Here is a 21,716-nt window from a genome sequence, read left to right on the forward strand (position 1 = left end):
CTGTCGCAACTCTAGGAGGCCGCTAGGTTTCTGGCCGCATCTCGAGAAAAACCACAAGATTCTGCACTCAAGGTGAGATGAGGAAAATTTCCCCTGCATAGTCTCAAGAGAAATCCCACATTTTTGCTTGAAACGCGAACGGGAACTTGACACACTTTATGCGACTCAACACATTCCCTGAAGTAGATGTCCGTACTTGAGAGGAGAACACAATTTATGGACTCACCTTTAGAAGCGGCCCTATTCCCATCCGACGCCTCAAGAGTAATCCTTTTGTTCCCCTACCAAAACGAAAGGAGACCTGACTTCCCTGGGACTACACGAGCGAATTCCTGAGGTCCCTGTCACAACGTGAGAAGGACCCCAAGCTTTCAGCGGCAACTCGAGAAAAACCACAGGACTTTGCAAGCAAGGTGAGATGAGGAAAATTTACCCTGCAGAGTTTCAAAAGAAATCCCACATTCCTGCTTGAAACGCAAACGTGGACTTGACACCCTTTATGCGACTCAAGACATTCCCTGACATTGCTGTCCCCCATTGAGAGGAGAACAAAATTTATGGACTCACTTTAGATCAGGCCCTTTTCCCATTTCACGCCTCGAGAGTAATCCAAATGTTCCGCTACCAAAACGAAATTAGACCTGACAGCCCAGGTTGTACATGCAGGAGTTCCTGAGTTCTCGGTGGCAACTCAAGAAGGACCCCAATCTTCCCGCCTCAACTCGAGAAAAACCACAAGATTCTGCACTCAAGGTGAGATGAGGAAAATTTCCCCTCAGAGTCTCAAGGGAAATCCCACATTACCGCTTGAAACACGAACGAGAACTTGACACCCTTTATGCCACTGAAGACATTACCTGACTTTGCTGTCCCCAATTGCGAGGAGAACAAAATTTATGGACTCAACTTTATATGAGGCCCTATTTCCATTCCATGCCTCGAGAGTAATCCTGATGTTCCCTTAGCAAAACGAAAGTAAACCTGTCTTCCCAAGGACTACACTAGTGAGTTCCTGAGGTCCCTGTCGCATCTGGAGAAGGACATTACGATTCCCGCCGCAACTCAAAAAAAACAACACGATTATGCACTCAAGGTGAGCAGAGGAAAATTTCCCCTGCAGAGTCTCAAGAGTAATCCCACATTCCCGCTTGAAACGAGAACCGTTACTTGACACTCTTTATGCAACTCAAGACATTCCCTGACATATCTGTCCCCTCTTGAGAGGAGAACAAAATTTATGGACTCACTTTAGATGAGGCCGTATTCCGATTCCACACCTCGAGAGTAATCCCGATATTCCCCTACCAAAAAATAAGGAAACCTGACTTCCCAGGGACTACATAAGCGAGTAACTGAGGTCCCTGTCGCATCTGGAGAAGGACATTACGATTCCCGCTGCAACTCAAAAAAAACAACACGATTATGCACTCAAAGTGAGCAGAGGAAAATTTCCCCTGCAGAGTCTCAAGAGTAATCCCACATTCCCTCTTGAAACGAGAACCGGTACTTCACACCCTTTATGCAACTCAAGACATTCCCTGACATATCTGTCCCCTCTTGAGAGGAGAACAAAATTTATGGACTCACTTTAGATGAGGCCGTATTCCCATTCCACGCCTCGAGAGTAATCCCGATATTCCCCTACCAAAAAAAAAAAAAAAAAGGAAACCTGACTTCGCAGGGACTAGATAAGCGAGTAACTGAGGTCCCTGTCGCAACTCGAGAAGGACCCCAATCTTCCCCCCGCAACTCGAGAAAAACCACAAGATTTGGCACTCAAGGTGAGATGAGGAAAGTTTCCCCTGCGGAGTGTCAAGAGAAATCCCACATGCCCGCTTGAAACGTGAAAGGGTACGTGACACCCTTTCTGCGATTCAAGACATTCCCTATCATAGCAAGCCCCACTTGAGAAAAGAACACAATTTATGGACTCACGTTAGATGAGGCCCTATTCCCTTTCCACGCCTCAAGAGTAATCCCGATGTTCCCCTACCAGAGGCAAGGAGACCTGACTTCCCAGGAACAACACAAGCCTGTTCCTGAGGTATCCGTTGTAATTCGAAAAGTACCCCAAGCTTCCACCGCAACTCGAGAAAAAACCACAAGATTCTTCACTCATGGTGAGATGAGGAAAATTTCCCCTGCAGAGTGTCAAGAGAAATCTCACATTCCCGCTTGAATGGCGAACCGGTACTTGACACCTTTTATGCGATTCAAGACATTCCCTGACATATCTGTCCCCTCTTCAGAGGAGAACAAATTTTTGGACTCACGTTATATGAGGCCCTATTCCCATTCCACGCCTCAAGAGTACCCCGATGTTCCCCTACCAAAACGAAAGGAGACCTGATTTCCCAGGGACTACACGAGCGAGTTCCTGAATTCCCTGTCATAACTAGAGAAGGACCACAAGCTTCCCGGAAAAACTCGTGAGACAACACTAGATTTTGCACTCAAGGTGAGATGAGGAAAATTTCCCCTGCAGAGTCTCAAGAGAAATCACACATTCCCGCTTGAATAGCAAACGGGTACTTGGCACCCTTTAAGAGACTCAAGAGATTCCCTGACATAGCTGTCCCAACTTGAGAGGAGAACACAACTTATGGACTCAACTTTAGATGAGGCTCTATTCCCATTCCAAGACTCGAGAGTAATCCCGATGTCCCCCTACCAAAAGGAGAGGAGACCTGAATTCCCAGCGATTACACGGTCGAATTCCTGAGGTACTGGTAGCATCTGGAGAGGGAACCGAAGCACTCCATGGCAGCTCTAGATAAACCGCAAGCTTCAGCACTCAAGGAGGGATGCGGAAAATTTCCACTGCAGAGTCTCAAGAGAAATCCACCATTCCCACTTGAAATGCAAACGGGTACTTGACACACTTTAAGCGACTCAAGACATTCCCTGACATAGCTGGCCCCACTTGAGAAAAGAAAACAATTTACGGACACACTTTAGATGAGTCCCTATTCCCATTCCACCCCTCGAGAGTACTCCATCTTCCCCTACCGAAACGAAAGGAGACCTGACTTCCCAGGGACTACACGAACGAGTTCCAGAAGTCCCTGTCGTAACTAGAGAAGGACGACAAGCTTCCTGCCAATGCTTGAGAGAAAAGACAGGATTCTGCACTCAAGGTGAGATGAGGAAAATTTCCCCTGCAGAGTTTCAAGAGAAATCCCACATTCCCGCTTGAAACGCGAACGGGTACTTGACACCATTTATGCGAAGCAATACATTCCCTGACATAGATTTCCCCACTTGAGAGAAGACCACAATTTATGGACTGACTTTAGATGAGGCCCTATTCTCATTTCACGCCTCTAGAGTAATCCCGGTGTTCCCCTACCAAAACGAAATTAGACCTGATATCCCAGGTACTTCACGCAAAAGTTCTTGAGCTCTCTCTGGCAACTCGAGAAGGAGCCAAGGCTTCCCGCTTCAACTCAAGGAAAACCACAGGATTCTGCACTCAAGGTGAGATGAGGAAAATTTTCCCTGCGGAGACTCAAGGGATATCCCACATTCCCACTTGAATCAGGAATGGGTTCTTGACCCCCTTTATGCAACTCAAGACATTCCCTTATATAGCTGTCCCCACTTGAGAGGAGAACACATTTTATCGTCAAATTTAGATGAGGCCCTATCCTAATTCCACACCTCGAGCGTAATACCGATGTTCCCCTACCAAAACACAAGGAGACCAAACATCCCAGAGACTACACGAGCAGGTTCCTGAGTTCCCTGTAGCAACTCTAGGAGGCCGCTAGGTTTCTGGCCGCATCTCGAGAAAAAACACAAGATTCTGCACTCAAGGTGAGATGAGGAAAATTTCCCCTGCATAGTCTCAAGAGAAATCCCACATTTTTGCTTGAAACACGAACGGGAACTTGACACACTTTATGCGACTCAACACATTCCCTGAAGTAGATGTCCGTACTTGAGAGGAGAACACAATTTATGGACTCACCTTTAGAAGCGGCCCTATTCCCATCCCAAGCCTCAAGAGTAATCCCGTTGTTCCCCTACCAAAACGAAAGGAGACCTGACTTCCCAGGGACTACACGAGCGAATTCCTGAGGTCCCTGTCACAACGTGAGAAAGACCCCAAGCTTTCAGCTGCAACTCGAGAAAAACCACAGGACTCTGCACTCAAGGTGAGATGAGGAAAATTTACCCTGCAGAGTCTCAAAAGAAATCCCACATTCCCGCTTGAAACGCAAACGTGGACTTGACACCCTTTATGCGACTCAAGACATTCCCTGACATTGCTGTCCCCCATTGAGAGGAGAACACAATTTATGGACTCACTTTAGATGAGGCCCTTTTCCCATTCCACGCCTCGAGAGTAATCCAAATGTTCCGCTACCAAAACGAAATTAGACCTGACAGCCAAGGTTGTACACGCACGAGATCCTGAGTTCTCGGTGGCAACTCGAGAAGGACCCCAATCTTTCCGCCTCAACTCGAGAAAAACCACAAGATTCTGCACTCAAGGTGAGATGAGGAAAATTTCCCCTCAGAGTCTCAAGGGAAATCCCACATTACCGCTTGAAACACGAACGAGAACTTGACACCCTTTATGCCACTGAAGACATTACCTGACTTTGCTGTCCCCAATTGCGAGGAGAACAAAATTTATGGACTCAACTTTATATGAGGCCCTATTTCCATTCCATGCCTCGAGAGTAATCCTGATGTTCCCTTAGCAAAACGAAAGGAAACCTGTCTTCCCAAGGACTACACTAGTGAGTTCTGAGGTCCCTGTCACATCTGGAGAAGGACATTAAGATTCCCGCCGCAACTCAAAAAAAAAACAACACGATTATGCACTCAAGGTGAGCAGAGGAAAATTTCCCCTGCAGAGTCTCAAGAGTAATCCCACATTCCCGCTTGAAAGGAGAACCGGTACTTGACAACCTTTATGCAACTCAAGACATTCCCTGACATATCTGTCCCCTCTTGAGAGGAGAACAAAATTTATGGACTCACTTTAGATGAGGCTGTATTCCGATTCCACACCTCGAGAGTAATCCCGATATTCCCCCACAAAAAAATAAGGAAACCTGACTTCCCAGGGACTACATAAGCGAGTAACTGAGGTCCCTGTCGCAACTCGAGAAGGACCCCAATCTTCCCCCCGCAACTCGAGAAAAACCACAAGATTTGGCACTCAAGGTGAGATGAGGAAAGTTTCCCCTGCGGAGTGTCAAGAATAAATCCCACATGCCCGCTTGAAACGTGAAAGGGTACGTGACATCCTTTCTGCGATTCAAGACATTCCCTAGCATAGCAAGCCCCACTTGAGAAAAGAACACAATTTATGGACTCACGTTAGATGAGGCCCTATTCCCTTTCCACGCCTCAAGAGTAATCCCGATGTTCCCCTACCAGAGGCAAGGAGACCTGACTTCCCAGGAACAACACAAGCCTGTTCCTGAGGTGCCCGGTGTAATTCGAAAAGTACCCCAAGCTTCCGCCGCAAACTCGAGAAAAAACCACAAGATTCTTCACTCATGGTGAGATGAGGAAAATTTCCCCTGCAGAGTGTCAAGAGAAATCGCACATTCCCGCTTGAAAGGCGAACCGATACTTGACACCTTTTATGCGATTCAAGATATTCCCTGACATAGCTGTCCCCTCTTCAGAGGAGAACAAATTTTTGGACTCACGTTAGATGAGGCCCTATTCCCATTCCACGCCTCAAGAATACCCCGATGTTCCCCTACCAAAAAGAAAGGAGACCTGATTTCCCAGGGACTACACGAGCGAGTTCCTGAATTCCCTGTCATAACTAGAGAAGGACGACAAGCTTCCCGCAAAAACTCGTGAGAAAACACTAGAGTCTGCACTCAAGGGGAGATGAGGAAAATTTCCCCTGCAGAGTCTCAAGAGAAATCCCACATTCCCGCTTGAAACGCGAACGGGTACTTGACACCATTTATGCGACGCAATACATTCCCTGACATAGATTTCCCCACTGGAGGGAAGACCACAATTTATGGACTGACTTTAGATGAGGCCCTATTCTCATTTCACGCCTCTAGAGTAATCCCGGTGTTCCCCTACCAAAACGAAATTAGACGTGACATCCCAGGTACTACACGCACAAGTTCTTGAGCTCTTGTGGCAACTCGAGAAGGAGCCGAGGCTTCCCGCTTCAACTCAAGGAAAACCACAAGATTCTGCACTCAAGGTGAGATGAGGAAAATTTTCCCTGCAGAGTCTCAAGGGATATCCCACATTCCCAATTGAATCAGAAAAGGGTTCTTGACCCCCCTTTATGCGACTCAAGACATTCCCTTATATAGCTGTCCCCACTTGAGAGGAGAACACATTTTATCATCAAATTTAGATGAGGCCCTATCCCAACTCCACACCTCGAGAGTAATATCGATGTTCCCCTACCAAAACACAAGGAGACCAAACATCCCAGAGACTACACGAGCAGGTTCCTGAGTTCCCTGTCGCAACTCTAGGAGGCCGCTAGGTTTCTGGCCGCATCTCGAGAAAAACCACAAGATTCTGCACTCAAGGTGAGATGAGGAAAATTTCCCCTGCATAGTCTCAAGAGAAATCCCACATTTTTGCTTGAAACGCGAACGGGAACTTGACACACTTTATGCGACTCAACACATTCCCAGACGTAGATGTCCGTACATGAGAGGAGAACACAACTTATGGACTCACCTTTAGAAGCGGCCCTATTCCCATCCCACGCCTCAAGAGTAATCCCGTTGTTCCCCTACCAAAACGAAAGGAGACCTGACTTCCCTGGGACTACACGAGCGAATTCCTGAGGTCCCTGTCACAACGTGAGAAGGACCCCAAGCTTTCAGCTGCAACTCGAGAAAAATCACAGGACTCTGCACTCATGGTGAGATGAGGAAAATTTACCCTGCAGAGTCTCAAAAGAAATCCCACATTCCCGCTTGAAACCAAAACGTGGACTTGACACCGTTTATGTGACTCAAAACATTCCTTGACAATGCTGTCCCCAAATGAGAGGAGAACACAATTTATGGACTCACTTTAGATGAGGCCCTTTTCCCATTCCACGCCTCGAGTGTAATCCAAATGTTCCGCTACCAAAACGAAATTAGACCTGACAGCAATGTTGTACACGACGAGTTCCTGAGTTCTCTGTGGCCACTCAAGAAGAACCCCAATCTTCCCGCCTCAACTCGAGAAAAACCACAAGATTCTCCACTCAAGGTGAGATGAGGAAAATTTCCCCTCAGAGTCTCAAGGGAAATCCACATTACTGCTTGAAACACGAACGAGAACTTGACACCCTTTATGCCACTGAAGGCATTACCTGAGTTTGCTGTCCCCAATTGCGAGGAGAACAAAATTTATGGACTCAACTTTATATGAGGCCCTATTTCCTTTCCATGCCTCGAGAGTAATCCTGATGTTCCCCTACCAAAACGAAAGGAAACCTGTCTTTGCAAGGACTACACTAGTGAGTTCCTGAGGTCCCTGTCACATCTGGAGAAGGACATTACGATTCCCGCAGCAACTCAAAAAAAACAACAGGATTATGCACTCATGGTGAGCAGAGGAAAATTTCCCCAGCAGAGTCTCAAGAGTAATCCCACATTCCCACTTGAAACGAAAACCTGTACTTGACACCCTTTATGCAACTCAAGACATTCCCTGACATATCTGTCCCCTCTTGAGAGGAGAACAAAATTTATGGACTCACTTTAGATGAGGCCGTATTCCCATTCCACGCCTCGAGAGTAATCCCGATATTCCCCTACAAAAAAATAAGGAAACCTGACTTCGCAGGGACTAGATAAGCGAGTAACTGAGGTCCCTGTCGCAACTCGAGAAGGACCCCAATCTTCCCCCCGCAACTCGAGAAAAACCACAAGATTTGGCATTCAAGGTGAGATGAGGAATGTTTCCCCTGCGGAGTGTCAAGAGAAATCCCACATGCCCGCTTGAAACGTGAAAGGGTACGTGACACCCTTTCTGCGATTCAAGACATTCCCTAACATAGCAAGCCCCACTTGAGAAAAGAACACAATTTATGGACTCACGTTAGATGAGGCCCTATTCCCTTTCCACGCCTCAAGTGTAATCCCGATGTTCCCCTACCAGAGGCAAGGAGACCTGACTTCCCAGGATCAACACAAGCCTGTTCCTGAGGTGCCCGATGTAATTCAAAAACTACCCCAAGCTTCCGCCGCAACTCGAGAAAAAACCACAAGATTCTTCACTCATGGTGAGATGAGGAAAATTTCCCCTACAGAGTGTCAAGAGAAATCGCACATTCCCGCTTGAATTGCGAACCGGTACTTGACACCTTTTATGCGATTCAAGACATTCCCTGACATATCTGTCTCCTCTTCAGAGGAGAACAAATTTTTGGACTCACGTTAGATGAGGCCCTATTCCCATTACACGCCTCAAGTGTACCCCGATGTTCCCCTACCAAAACGAAAGGAGACCTGATTTACCAGGGACTCCACGAGCGAGTTCCTGAAGTCCCTGTCATAACTAGAGAAGGACCACAAGCTTCCCGCAAAAACTTGTGAGAAAACACTAGATTCTGCACTCAATGTGAGATGAGGAAAATTTCCCCTGCAGAGTCTCAAGAGAAATCACATTCCCGCTTGAATAGCAAACGGGTACTTGGCACTCTTTAAGAGATTTAAGACATTCCCTGACATAGCTGTCCCAACTTGAGAGGAGAACACAATTTATGGTTTCAACTTTAGATGACGCTCTATTCCCATTCCAAGACTCGAGAGTAATCCCGATGTTCCCCTACCAAAAGGAGAGGAGACCTGTATTCCCAGCGACTACACGATCGAATTCCTGACGTCCCTGTAGCATCTGGAGAGGTAAACGAAGCACTCCGTGGCAGCTCTAGATAAACTGCAAGCTTCAGCACTCAAGGAGTGACGCGGAAATTTTCCACTGCAGAGTCTCAAGAGAAATCCACCATTCCCGCTTGAAATGCAAATGGGTACTTGACACACTTTAAGCGACTCAAGACATTCCCTGACATAGCTGGCCCCACTTGAGAAAAGAAAACAATTTACGGACACACTTTAGATGAGTCCCTATTCCCATTCCACCCCTCGAGAGTACCCCGTGTTCCCCTACCAAAACTAAAGGAGACCTGACTTCCCAGGGACTACACGAACGAGTTCCAGATGTCCCTGTCATAACTAGAGAAGGACGACAAGCTTCCTGCCAATGCTTGAGAGAAAAGACAGGATTCTGCACTCAAGGTGAGATGAGGAAAATTTCCCCTGCAGTGTCTCTAGAGAAATCCCACATTCCCGCTTGAAACGCGAACGGGTACTTGACACCATTTATGCGATGCAATACATTCCCTGACATAGATTTCCCCACTTGAGAGAAGACCACAATTTATGGACTGACTTTAGATGAGGCCCTATTCTCATTTCACGCCTCTAGAGTAACCCCAGTGTTCCCCTACCAAAACGAAATTAGACCTGACATCCCAGGTACTACACGCACAAGTTCTTGAGCTCTCTGTGGCAACTCGAGAAGGAGCCGAGGCTTCCCGCTTCAACTCAAGGAAAACCACAAGTTTCTGCACTCAAGGTGAGATGAGGAAATTTTTCCCTGCAGAGTCTCAAGGGATATCCCACATTCCCACTTGAATCGGGAATGGGTTCTTGACCCCCTTAATGCGACTCAAGACATTCCCTTATATAGCTGTCCCCACTTGAGAGGAGAACACAATTTATGAACTCAACTTTAAATGAGGCCGTAATCTCATTCCACTCCTCAATAGTAATTTTGAATTTCCCCTACCAGAGGAAAGGAACCTGACTTCCCAGGGACAACACGAGCTTGTCCCTGGGATGCAGGTTGTAAGTAGAAAAGAACCCCAAATTTCCGCTGCAACTGTAGAAAAACCACAAGACTCTGCACTCAAGGTGAGAGGAGGAAAATTTCCCCTGCAGAGTCTCAAGAGAAATCCCACATTCCCACTTAAACTTGAACGGGCACTTGACACTATTTCTGCGACACAAAAAGGACCCTTACTAAGCTGTCCCCAATGGAGAGGAGCAAGCAATTAACAGACTCATCTCTAGATTAGGCCCAATTCACATTCGGTGTCTCGAGTGAAATCCCGAAGTACCCTTTTGAACTGGAAAGGAGACCTTACTTCCCTGGGGCAACACGAGCGAATTCCTGAGATCCCTGTCGCAACCCGATAAGAACCACACGCTTCCAGCTGCAACTCGAGAAAAACCAGAAGTTTCTCCCCTCAATGCGAGGTGAGGAATATTTCTGCTGCAGAGTCTCAAAAGAAATCATAAATTCCAGCTTGAAACTTGAAAGGGTACTTTCAACCCTTTCTTTGACACAAATATCCCTGACTAATCCATCCCCACTGGAGAGGAACACACAATTAACGGACTCACCACAATATGATGCCCAAATCACATTCCACGCCACAAGCGAAATCCCGAGGTTCCACTTACAACACGATTTGAGAACTGACGTCCCTGGGGCAACATGAGCGAATTCCTTAGGTAACTTCACAATCGAGAAGGAGCAAAAGCATCCCGCCGCAACTCGAGAAAAACCATAAGATTCTGCACTCAAGGTGAGCTGAGGAAAATTTCCCATGCAGAGTCAAAAGAGAAATCCCACATTCCGCTTGAAAAGTGAACGGGTACTTGACAAACTTTATGCAACTCAAGACATTCCCTGACATAGCTGTCCCCACTTGAGAGGAGACCACAATTTATGGATTCACTTTAGATGAGGCCCTATTCCCATTCCACGCCTCGAGAAAATCCCGATGTTCCCCTAACAAAACTAAAGGAGACCTGACTTCCCAGGAACTACACGAGGGAGTTCCTGAGGTTTCTGTGGCAACTCGAGAAGGGCCCCAAGATTCCCACTTCAACTAGGGAAAAAGCACAAGATTCTGCACTCATGGTGAGATGAGGAAAATTTCCACTGCAGAGTATCTAGAGATTTCCCACTTTCCCGCTTGAAACGAGAACGGGTACTTGACACCCTTTATGCGACTCAAGACATTCCCTGATATAGCTGTCCCCACTTGAGAGGAAAACACAATTTATGGAATCAATTGAGATAAGACCCTATTCAGATTCCACGCCTCGAGAGTAATCCCGATGTTCCCCCTAACAAAATGAACGGAGACCTGACTTCCCAGGGACTACAGGAGCGAGTTCCTGTGGCCCCTGTCACAACTCGAGAAGGACCCCAATCTTCTGCAACAACTCGAGCAAAACCACAAGGTTCTGCACTCAAGGTGAGATGAGGAAAATTTCCCCTGCAGAGTTTCAAGAAAAATCCCACATTCCCATCTGAAACTCGATCGGTTACTTGACACCCTTTATGCGACACAAGACATTCCCTGACATAGCTGTCCACACTTGAGAGGAGAACACAGTTTATGAACTCAAATTTAGATTTGGCCCTATTCCGATTCACACCTCGAGAGTAATATCGATGTTCCCCTACCAAAACACAAGGAGACCAAACATCCCAGAGACTACACGAGCAGGTTCCTGAGTTCCCTGTCGCAACTCTAGGAGGCCGCTAGGTTTCTGGCCGCATCTCGAGAAAAACCACAAGATTCTGCACTCAAGGTGAGATGAGGAAAATTTCCCCTGCATAGTCTCAAGAGAAATCCCACATTTTTGCTTGAAACGCGAACGGGAACTTGACACACTTTATGCGACTCAACACATTCCCAGACGTAGATGTCCGTACATGAGAGGAGAACACAACTTATGGACTCACCTTTAGAAGCGGCCCTATTCCCATCCCAAGCCTCAAGAGTAATCCCGTTGTTCCCCTACCAAAACGAAAGGAGACCTGACTTCCCTGGGACTACACGAGCGAATTCCTGAGGTCCCTTTCGCAACTCGAGAAGGACCCCAAGCTTTTCCGCCGCAACTCGAGAAAAACCACAAGATTCTGCACTCAAGGCGAGATGAAAAAATATTTACCCTGCAGAGTCTCAAGAGAAATCCCACATTGCCGCTTGAAACGCAAACGGGTACTTGACACCCTTTATGTGACTCAAGACAATCCCTGACATAGCTGTCCCCACTAGAGAGGAGAACCCAATTAATGGATTCAAATTTATGAGGCCCTATTCCCATTCCATGCCTCGAGAGTAATCCCGATGTTCCCCTACCAAAACGAAAGGAGACCTGACTGTCCAGGGATTACAGGAGCGAATTCCTGAGGCCCCTGTGGCAACTCGAGAAGGACCCCAAGCTTCCACCACAACTCGAGCAAAACCACAAGATTCTGCAGTCAAGGTGAGATGAGGACAATTTCCCCTACAGGGTCACAGGAGTTATCCCACATTTCCCCTTGAAACTCGAACTGGTACTTGACACCCTTTTGCCAATCAAGACATTCCTGGCATAGCTGTCTCCACTTGAGAGGAGATCACAGTTTATGGACTCAACTTGAGATGATGCCCTATTCCTATTCCACCCCTCGAGAGTAATCCCGATGTTCTCCTACCAAAACCAAAGCAGAACTGACTTTCCAGGGACTACATGAGCGAGTTCTTGAGGTACCTGTCTGAACTCGCGAAGGACCCCAATCTTCCTGCCACATCTCGAGAAAAACCACAAGAATCTGCACTCAAATTTAGATGAGGAAAATTTCCCCTACAGAGTCTCAAGAGAAACCCCACATTCCATTTTAAACTCGAATGGGCACTTGACACTCTTTCGGTGACACTAAAAGGACCCTTACTAAGCCGACACCACTGGAGAGGAGAATACAGTTAATGGACTCATCGCTAGATTAGGCCCAATACACATTCGAGCCTCAAGAGAAATGCTGAAGTACCCTTTCCAAGAGGAAAGGAGAACTGACTTCCCAGGGACAAAACAATCGTGTCCCTGACATTGCGGTTGTAAGTAGAAATGGACCCCAATCTTCCGCTGCAACTCGGAAAAAAACACAAAATTCTTCACTCATGGTGAAATGAGGAAAATTTCCCCTACAGAGTCACAAGAGAAATCCCACATTCCCTTTTAAACTCGAATGGGCACTTTACACTATTTCTGCGACACAAAAAGGACCCTTACTAAGCTGTCCCCACTGGAGAGGAGCACACAGTTAACGGACTCATCTCTAGATGAGGCCCAATTCACATTCACCGCCGCGACAGAAATCCCAAAGTAGCCTTTCCAACAGGAAAAAAGACCTGACTTCGCTGGGGCAACACGAGCGATTTCCTGAGATCCCATTCGCAGCCTGAAATGGACCCCAAGCTTCCAGCCACAACTGGAGAAAAACCAGAAGATTCTGCCCTCAATGCGAAATGAGGAATATTTCTGCTGCAGAGTCTCAAGAGAAATCACTCATTCCTGCTTGAAACTCGAAAGGATACTTTAAACCCATTCTTTGAAACACAAAGATCCATGACTAATCCGTCCCCACTGGAGAAGAACACACAATTAACGGACTCAACGTAAGATGATGACCAAATCACGTTCCACGCAAAGACTGGAAACCCGAGGTTTCCCTTTCAACACGTTTGGAGACCTGAGGTACTTGAGGCAACACGAGCGAATTCCTGAGGTCCCCATAGCAATCGAGAAGAAGCCAAATTTTCCCGCCGCAACTCGAAAAAAACCATAAGATTCTGCACTCAAGGTGAGATGAGGAAAATATCCCAAGCAGAGTCCCAAGAGAAATCACACATTCCCACTTGAAACTCGAAAGGGTACATGACACCCTTTATGAGACTCAAGACATTCCCTGACATAGATGTCCCCACTTGAGAGGAGAACACAATTTATGGACTCACTTTAGATTACGTCCTATTCCCATTTCACCACTTGAGACTAATTGTGATATTCCCCTACCAAAACGAAAGGAGATGTGATTTCCCAGGTACTACACGAGTGATTTCCTCAGGTCCCTGTCACAACTCCAGAAGGACCCTATCTTCCTGCCGCAACTCGAGAAAAACCACAAGATTCTGCACTCAAGGTGAGATGAGGAATATTTCCCTGCACAGTATCAAGAGAAATCCCACATCCCGGTATAAACGCGAATGGGTACTTGACACACTTTATGCGACTCAAGACATTCCCTGACATAGCTGTCCCCACTTGAGAGAAGAATACAATTTATGGCCTCAACTTTAGATGAGGCCCTGTTCCCATTCCACGCCTCGAGAGTAATCCTGATGTTCCCCTACCAAAACGAAAGGAGACCTGACTTCCCAGGGACTACAAGAGCGAATTCCTGACGTCCCTGTCACAACTCGAGAAGGACCCCAATCTTTCCGCCGCAACTCGAGAAAAACCACAAGATTCTGCTTTTAAGGTGAGATGAGGAAAATTTCCCCTGCAGAGTCTCATGAGATTTCCCAAGTGCCCACTTGAAACGCGAACGGGTACTTGACACCCTTTATGTGACTCAAGACATTCCCTAACATAGCTGTCCCCACTTGTGAGGAGAACACAATTTACGGACTCAAATTTAGATGAGGCCCTATTCCCATTCCACGCCTCGAGAGTAATCCCGATGTTCCACTACCTAAACGAAAGGAGACCTGACTTCCCAGGGACCACACAAGTGATTCCTGAGTTCCCTGCCCCAACACAAGTAGGACCCCAAGTTTCCCGTGCAGCTCTAGATAAACCACAAGACTCGGCACTCAAGATGAGATGAGGAAAATTTTCCCTGCAGAGTATCAAGAGAAATCCCACATTCCCGCTTGAAATGCAAACGTGTAATTTACACCCTTTATGTGACTCAAAACATACTCTGCCATAGCTGTCCCCACTTGAGAGCAGAACACAGTAAATGGAATCATTTTAGAAGACTCCTTATTCCCATTCTACGCCTCGAGAGTAATCCCGATGTTACCGTACCAAATCGAGAGGAGACCTGACTTCCCAGGGACTACACGAGTGAGTTCTGAAGTCCCTGTCGCAATTTGAGAAGGACCCCAATCTTGACACCCCAACTCGAGCAAAACCACAAGATTCTGCACTCAACGTGAGATGAGGAAATTTCCCCTGCAGAGTCTCAAGAGAAATCCCACATACCCGCTTGAAACGCGAACGGGAACATTACACCCTTTATGCGACTAAAGACATACCCTAACATAACTGTCCCCACTTGAGAGAAGAACACAATTTATGGACTCAAACTTGGATGAGGCCCTATTCCCATTCCACGCCTTGAGACTATTCCCAATGTTCCCCTACCAAAACGAAAGGAGACCTGACTTCCTAGGTACTACACGACTGAATTCCTGACGTCCCTGTCGCAACTCGAGAAGGACCCCAAGCTTTCCGTTGGAACTCGAGAAAAACGACAAGATTCTGCACTCAAGGTGAGATGAGGAAAATTTCACCTGCAGCATCTCATGAGATTTCCCACATTCCCGCTTGAAACGCGAACGGGTACTTGACACACTTTATGAGACAAAAGACATTCCCTGAAATAGCTGCCCCCACTTGAGAGGAGAACATAATTTATGGACTCAACTTTAGATGAGGCCTTATTGCCATTCCAGGCCTCAAGAGTAATCCCGAAGTTCCCCTACCAGAGGCAAGGAGACCTGACTTCCCAGGAACAGCACAAGCCTGTTCCTGAGGTGCCCGGTGTAATTCGAAAAGTATCCCAAGCTTCCGCCGCAACTCGAGAAAAACCACAAGATTCTTCACTCATGGTGAGATGAGGAGAATTTCCCCTACAGAGTCTCAAGAGAAATCCCACATTCCCTTTTAAACTCGAACGGGCACTTGACACTATTTCTGCGACACAAGGACCTTTACTAAGCCATCCCCACTGGAGAGGAGCACACAATTAACGGACTCATATATAGATGAGGCCCAATTCACATTCGACGCCTCGAGAGCAATCCTGAAGTACCCTTTCCAACAGGAAAGGAGACCCGACTTCCCTGGGGTAACACGAGCGATTTCCTGAGATCCGCGTCGCAGCCTGAAAGGGACACCAAGCTTTCAGCCGCAACTCAAGAAAAATCAGAAGATTATCCACTCAATGCCTGATGAGGAATATTTCTGCTGCAGAGTCTCAAGAGAAATAACACATTCCCGCTTGAAACGTGAAAGGGTAATTTAAACCCTTTCTTTGACACACGAAGATCCCTGACTAATCCGTCCCAACTGGAGAGGAACACACAATTAATGGATTCAACATAAGATGATGCCCAAATCACATTCCATGCAACGATTGGAATCCCGAGGTTCCCTGTCCAATAATATTTGAGACCTGACTTCCCTGGGGCAACAGGAGGAAATTACTGAGGTCCCCGTAACAATCAAGAAGGAGCCAATGTTTCCCGCAGCAGCTCGAGAATAACCATAAGTTTCTGCACACAAGGTGAGATAATTAAAATATCCAATGCAGAGTCCTAAGAGAAATCCCACATTCCCGCTTGAAATCGACCAGGTACTTGACTCCCTTTTTGAGATTCAAGATATTCCCTGACACAGCTGTCCCCACTTGAGAGGAGAACACAATTTATGGACTCAACTTTAGATGAGGCCCTATTCCCATTCCACGCCTCGAGAGTAATCCCGATGTTCCAGTACCAAAGCGAAAGGAGACCTGACATCCAAGGGACTACACAAGCGAGTTTCTGATGTCCCTGTCGAAACTCGAGTTGGACTCCAATCTACCCGCCACAATTCGAGAAAAAACACAAGATTCTGCCTTAAAGGTGAGATGAGGAAAATTTCTGCGGCAGAGTCTCAAGCGAAATTACACATTCCCGCTTGAAACGCGAACGGATACTTAACACCCTTTATGCGACTCAAGACATTCCCTGAAATAGCTGTCCCCACTTGAGAGGAGACCACAATTTATGGACTTAACTTTAGATGAGGCCCTATTCCCATTCCACGCCTCAAGAGTAATCCCCTACCAGAGGAAAGGAGACCCGATTTCCCAGGGAAAACACGAGCATGTACCTGAGATGCCCGTTGTAATTCGAAAAGGACCCCAAGCTTCCGACGCAACTCGAGAAAAACCACAAGATTCTGCACTCAAGGTGAAATGAGGAAAATTTACCCTGAATAGTCTCAGGAGAAATCCCACATTCCCTTTTAAACTCGGACGGGCACTTGACACTATTTCTGCGTCACAAATAGGACCCTTACTAAGCAGTCCCCAATGGAGAGGAGCACACAATTAACGGACTCATCTCTAGATGAGGCCCAATTAACATTCGACGCCTCTAGTGAAATCCCGAAGTACCCTTTCCAACAGGAAAGGAGATCTGACTTCCCTGGGGCAACACGAGCGATTTCCTGAGATCCCCGTCGCAACCCGAAAGGAAATCCAAGCTTCCAGCCGCAACTCGAGAAAAACCAGAAGATTCTCCCCTCAATGCAAGAAGAGGAATATTTCTTCTGCAGCGTCTCAAGAGAAATCATACATTCCTGCTTGAAACTCGAAAGGGTACTTTAAACCCTTTCTTGGCACAAATAGAGCCCTGAAAAATCCGTCCCCACTGGAGAGGAACACACAATTAACGGACTCAACACAAGATGATGCCCAAATCACATTCCACACCACGAGCGAAATCCCAAGGTACCTCTTCCAACACGACTGGAGAACGGACGTGCCTGGGGCAACATGAGCGAATTCCTGAGGTGCTGTCGCAATCGAGAAGGAGCCAAAGCATCCCACCGCAACTCTAGAAAAACCGTACAATTCTGCAATCAAGGTGAGCTGAGGAAAATTTCCCATGCAGAGTCACAAGAGAAATCCCACATTCCCTCTTGAAAATCGAAAGGTTACATGACACCCTTTAGGCGACTCAATACATTCCCTGATATAGCTGTCACCACCTGAGAAGAGAACAAAATTTATAAACTCAACTTTAGATGAGGCCGTATTCCCATTCCATGCCTAGAGAGTAATCCCGAAATCCCCTACCAAAACGAAAGGAGACCTGACTTCCCTGGGACTACACGAGCGAGTTCCTGATATCGCCTTGCAACCCAAAAGGGACCCCAAGCTTCAAGCCGCAAAACGAGAAAAACAACAACATTCTCCCCTCAATTGAGAGAAGAGGAATATTTCTGCTGCAGAGTCTCAAGTGAAATCACACATTCCTGCTTGAAACTCGATAGGGTACTTGAAACCCTTTCTGCAACACAATAAGATCCCTGACTAAGCAGTCCCCACTGGAGAGGAGCACACAATTATCGGACTCAACACAAAGTGAAAAGGAAATCAGATTCCACGCCACGATTGGAATCCCGGGGTTCCCCTTCCACCACGATTGGAGACCTGCCGTCCCTGAGATAACACGAGCGAGTTTCTGAGGTCCCCGTCGCAACTCGAGAAGGACCCCAAGCTTCCGGCCACAACTCGAGACAAACCACAAGATTGTGGACTCAAGGTGTGATGAGGAAATTTTTCCCATGCTAAGTCTCAAAAGAAATCCCACATTCCCGCTTGAAACTCGAACCAGGACCTAACACACTATATGCGACCCAAGACATTCCTTGACATAGCTGTCCCCACTGGAGAGAAGAGCACAATTTATGGACTCAATTTTACATGAGGCCGTATTCCCATTCTACACCTCGTGTGTAATCCCGAATCTCTCCTTGCAAAAAGAAAAGTGACATGACCTCCCTGAAGTATAAAGAGCTATGTTCTGAGGTCACTGTCTCAACTCGAGGGGGACTACAAGCTTCCCCCAGCAACTCGATAAAAACCACTAGATTCACCCATCATTGCGAGATGAGGAATTTTCTGCTGCAGAGTCTCAAGGGAAAACCAACATTACCACTTGAAATTCGAATGGGTACTTGACACCCTATCTGCAATCATAAAAGTTCCCTGACTAAGCCATCCCTACTGGAGAGGAGCACACAATTTAATGACTCATCTGCAGATGCCTTCAATTGCCATTCCACGCCTGGAGAATAAACCTGAAGTTTCCCTTCCAACACGCAAGGAGACCTGACTTCCCTGGGGCATGACCAGCGAGTAACTGCTGTCTCCGTCGCAACTCAAGAAGGACCCAAAGCTTCCCGCCGCAACTCGAGAAATACCACAAGAGTCTGCATTCTAGATAAGATGAGGAAAATTTCCCATGCAGAGTTTCAAAAGAAATCCCACATTCCCGTTTGAAACTCGAACGGATACTTGGCACGCTTTATGTGATTCAAGATACTCCCTGACATAGCTGTCCCCACTTGAGAGGAGAACACAATTTTTGGACTCAACTTTAGATGAGGCCCTATTCCCATTCCACGCCTCAAGAGTAATCCCGAAGTTCCCCTTCAAGAGGAAAGGAGACCTGAATTTCAAGGGACAACACGAGCGTGTCCCTGAGGTGCCCGTTGAAAGTAGAAATGGAACTCAAGCTTCTGCCGCAACTCGAGAAAAACCACAAGATTCTTCACTCAAGGTGAGATGAGGAAAATTTCCCCTGCAAAGTCTCAAGAGAAATCCCACATTCCCTTTAAACTGGAACGGGCACGTGACACTATTTCTGTGACACAAAAAGGACCCTTACTAAGCCGTCCCCACTGGAGAGGAGCTCACAATTAACGGACTCATCTCTAGATGAGGCCCAATTCACATTCGATGCCTTGAGTGAAATCCCGAAATACCCTTTCCAACAGGAAAGGAAACCTGACTTCCCTGGGGAAACATGAGCGATTTCCTGAGGTCCCCATAACAACCCAAAAGGGACCCCAAGCTTCCAGCGGTAACTCGAGAAAAACCAGAAGTTTCTCCCCTCAATGCGAGATGAGGAATATTTCTGCTTCAGAGTCTCAAGAGAAATCATCCATTCCCGCTTGAAACTTGAAAGGGTACTTTAAACACTTTGACACACAAAGGTCCCTGACTAATCCATCCCCACGGGAGAGGAACACAAAATTAACGGACTCAACACAAGATGATGCCCACATAACATTCCACCCATGAGCGAAATCATGAAGTTCCACTTCCAACACGATTGGAGACCTAACGTACCTGGGGCAACATGAGCGAATTCCTGAAGTACCGTCGCAACCGAGAAGGAGGCAAAGCATCCTGCCGCAATGCGAAAAAAACCGTAAGATTATGCACTCAAGGTGAACTGAAGAAAATTTCCCATACAGTGTCCCAAGAGAAATCCCACATTCCCGCTTGAAACGCGTACGGGTTCTTGACAAACTTTATGCGACTCAAGACATTCCCTGACATAGCTGTCCCCAGTTGAGAGGAGACCACAATTTATGGACTCACTTTAGATGAGGCCCTATACCCATTCCACGCCTCGAGAAAATCCCGATGTTCCCCTACCAAAACGAAAGGAGACCTGACTTCACAGGGACTACAAGAGCGAGTTCCAGATGTCCCTGTCACAACTCGAGATGGGCCCCAAGCTTCCCGCCGCAACAAGAGGGAAACCACAAGATTCTGCACTCAAGGTGAGATTGGAAAATTTTCTCCTGAAGAGTCTCAAGAGAAATCCCACATTATCACTTGAAATGCGAACGAAAACTTGAAACCCTCTATTAGACTCAAGACATTCCGTGACATAGCTGTCCCCACTTGAGAGCACAATTTATGGACTCAACTTTAGATGAGGCCCTAATCCCATTCCACGGTTTGAGATTAATCCCGATGTTCCTCTACCAAAACGAAAGGAGACCTAACTTCCCAGGGACTACACGAGCGTGTTCTTGAGGTCACTTTCGCAACTCAAGAAGGAACCCAAGCTTTGCGCCACAACTCGAGAAAAACCACAAGATTCTGCACTCAAGATGAGATGAGGAAAATCTCCCCTGCAGAGTCTCAAGAGAAATCCCACATTCCCGCTTGAAACGCGATCAGGTACTTGATACCCTTTATGCGACTCAAGACATTCCCTGAAATAGCTGTCCCCACTTGAGAGGAGAACACAATTTATGGACTCAACTTTAATGCAGCCCTATTCCCCTTCCACGCCTTGAGAGTAATCCCAATATTCCCCTACCAAAACGAAAGGAGAGCTGACTTCCCAGGGACTACACTAGCGAGTTCCTGACGTCCCTATCACAAATCGAGAAAGGCACAAAGCTTCCTGCCACAATACGTGAAAAACCAAAATATTCCGCACTCAAGGTGAAATGAGTAAAATTTCCCCTACAGAGTCTGAGGTGAATTCCCATATTCCCGGTTGAAACGCAAACGGGTATTTGACACCCTTTATGCTACTCAAGACATTCCCTGACATAGCTGTTCCTACTTGAGAGGAGAACACAATTTATGGACTCAACTTTAATGAGGCCCTGTTCCTCTTCCACGACTCTCTAGTAAACCGATGTTCCCCAAACAAATCGAAAGGAGACCTGACTTCTCAGGGACTACACGAGCGAGTTCCTGAGATCCCTGTCACAACTCGAGAAGGAACCCAAGATTCCCGCAGCAACTAGAGAAAAACCACAAGTTTCTGAAATCAAGGTGAGATGAGGAAAATATCCCCCGCATAGTCTCAAGAGAAATCCCACATTCCGTCTTGAAACGCGAACGGGTACTTGACACCCTTTATGCGACTCAAAATATTCCCTGATATAGCTGTCCACTCTTGAGAGGAGAATACAATTTATGGGCTGAACTTTAGATGAGGCCCTATTCCCATTCCTCGCCTCGAGAGTAATCCCGATGTTGCCCTACCAAAATGAAAGGAGATCTGATTTCCCAGGGACTACACGAGCGAGTTCCTGTGGTCT

Source organism: Moschus berezovskii, chromosome 20 (genome assembly GCF_049115385.1).
Source record: "Moschus berezovskii isolate FMDL1 chromosome 20, NW_MosBer_1.0, whole genome shotgun sequence".
Lineage (NCBI taxonomy): Eukaryota > Metazoa > Chordata > Mammalia > Artiodactyla > Moschidae > Moschus > Moschus berezovskii.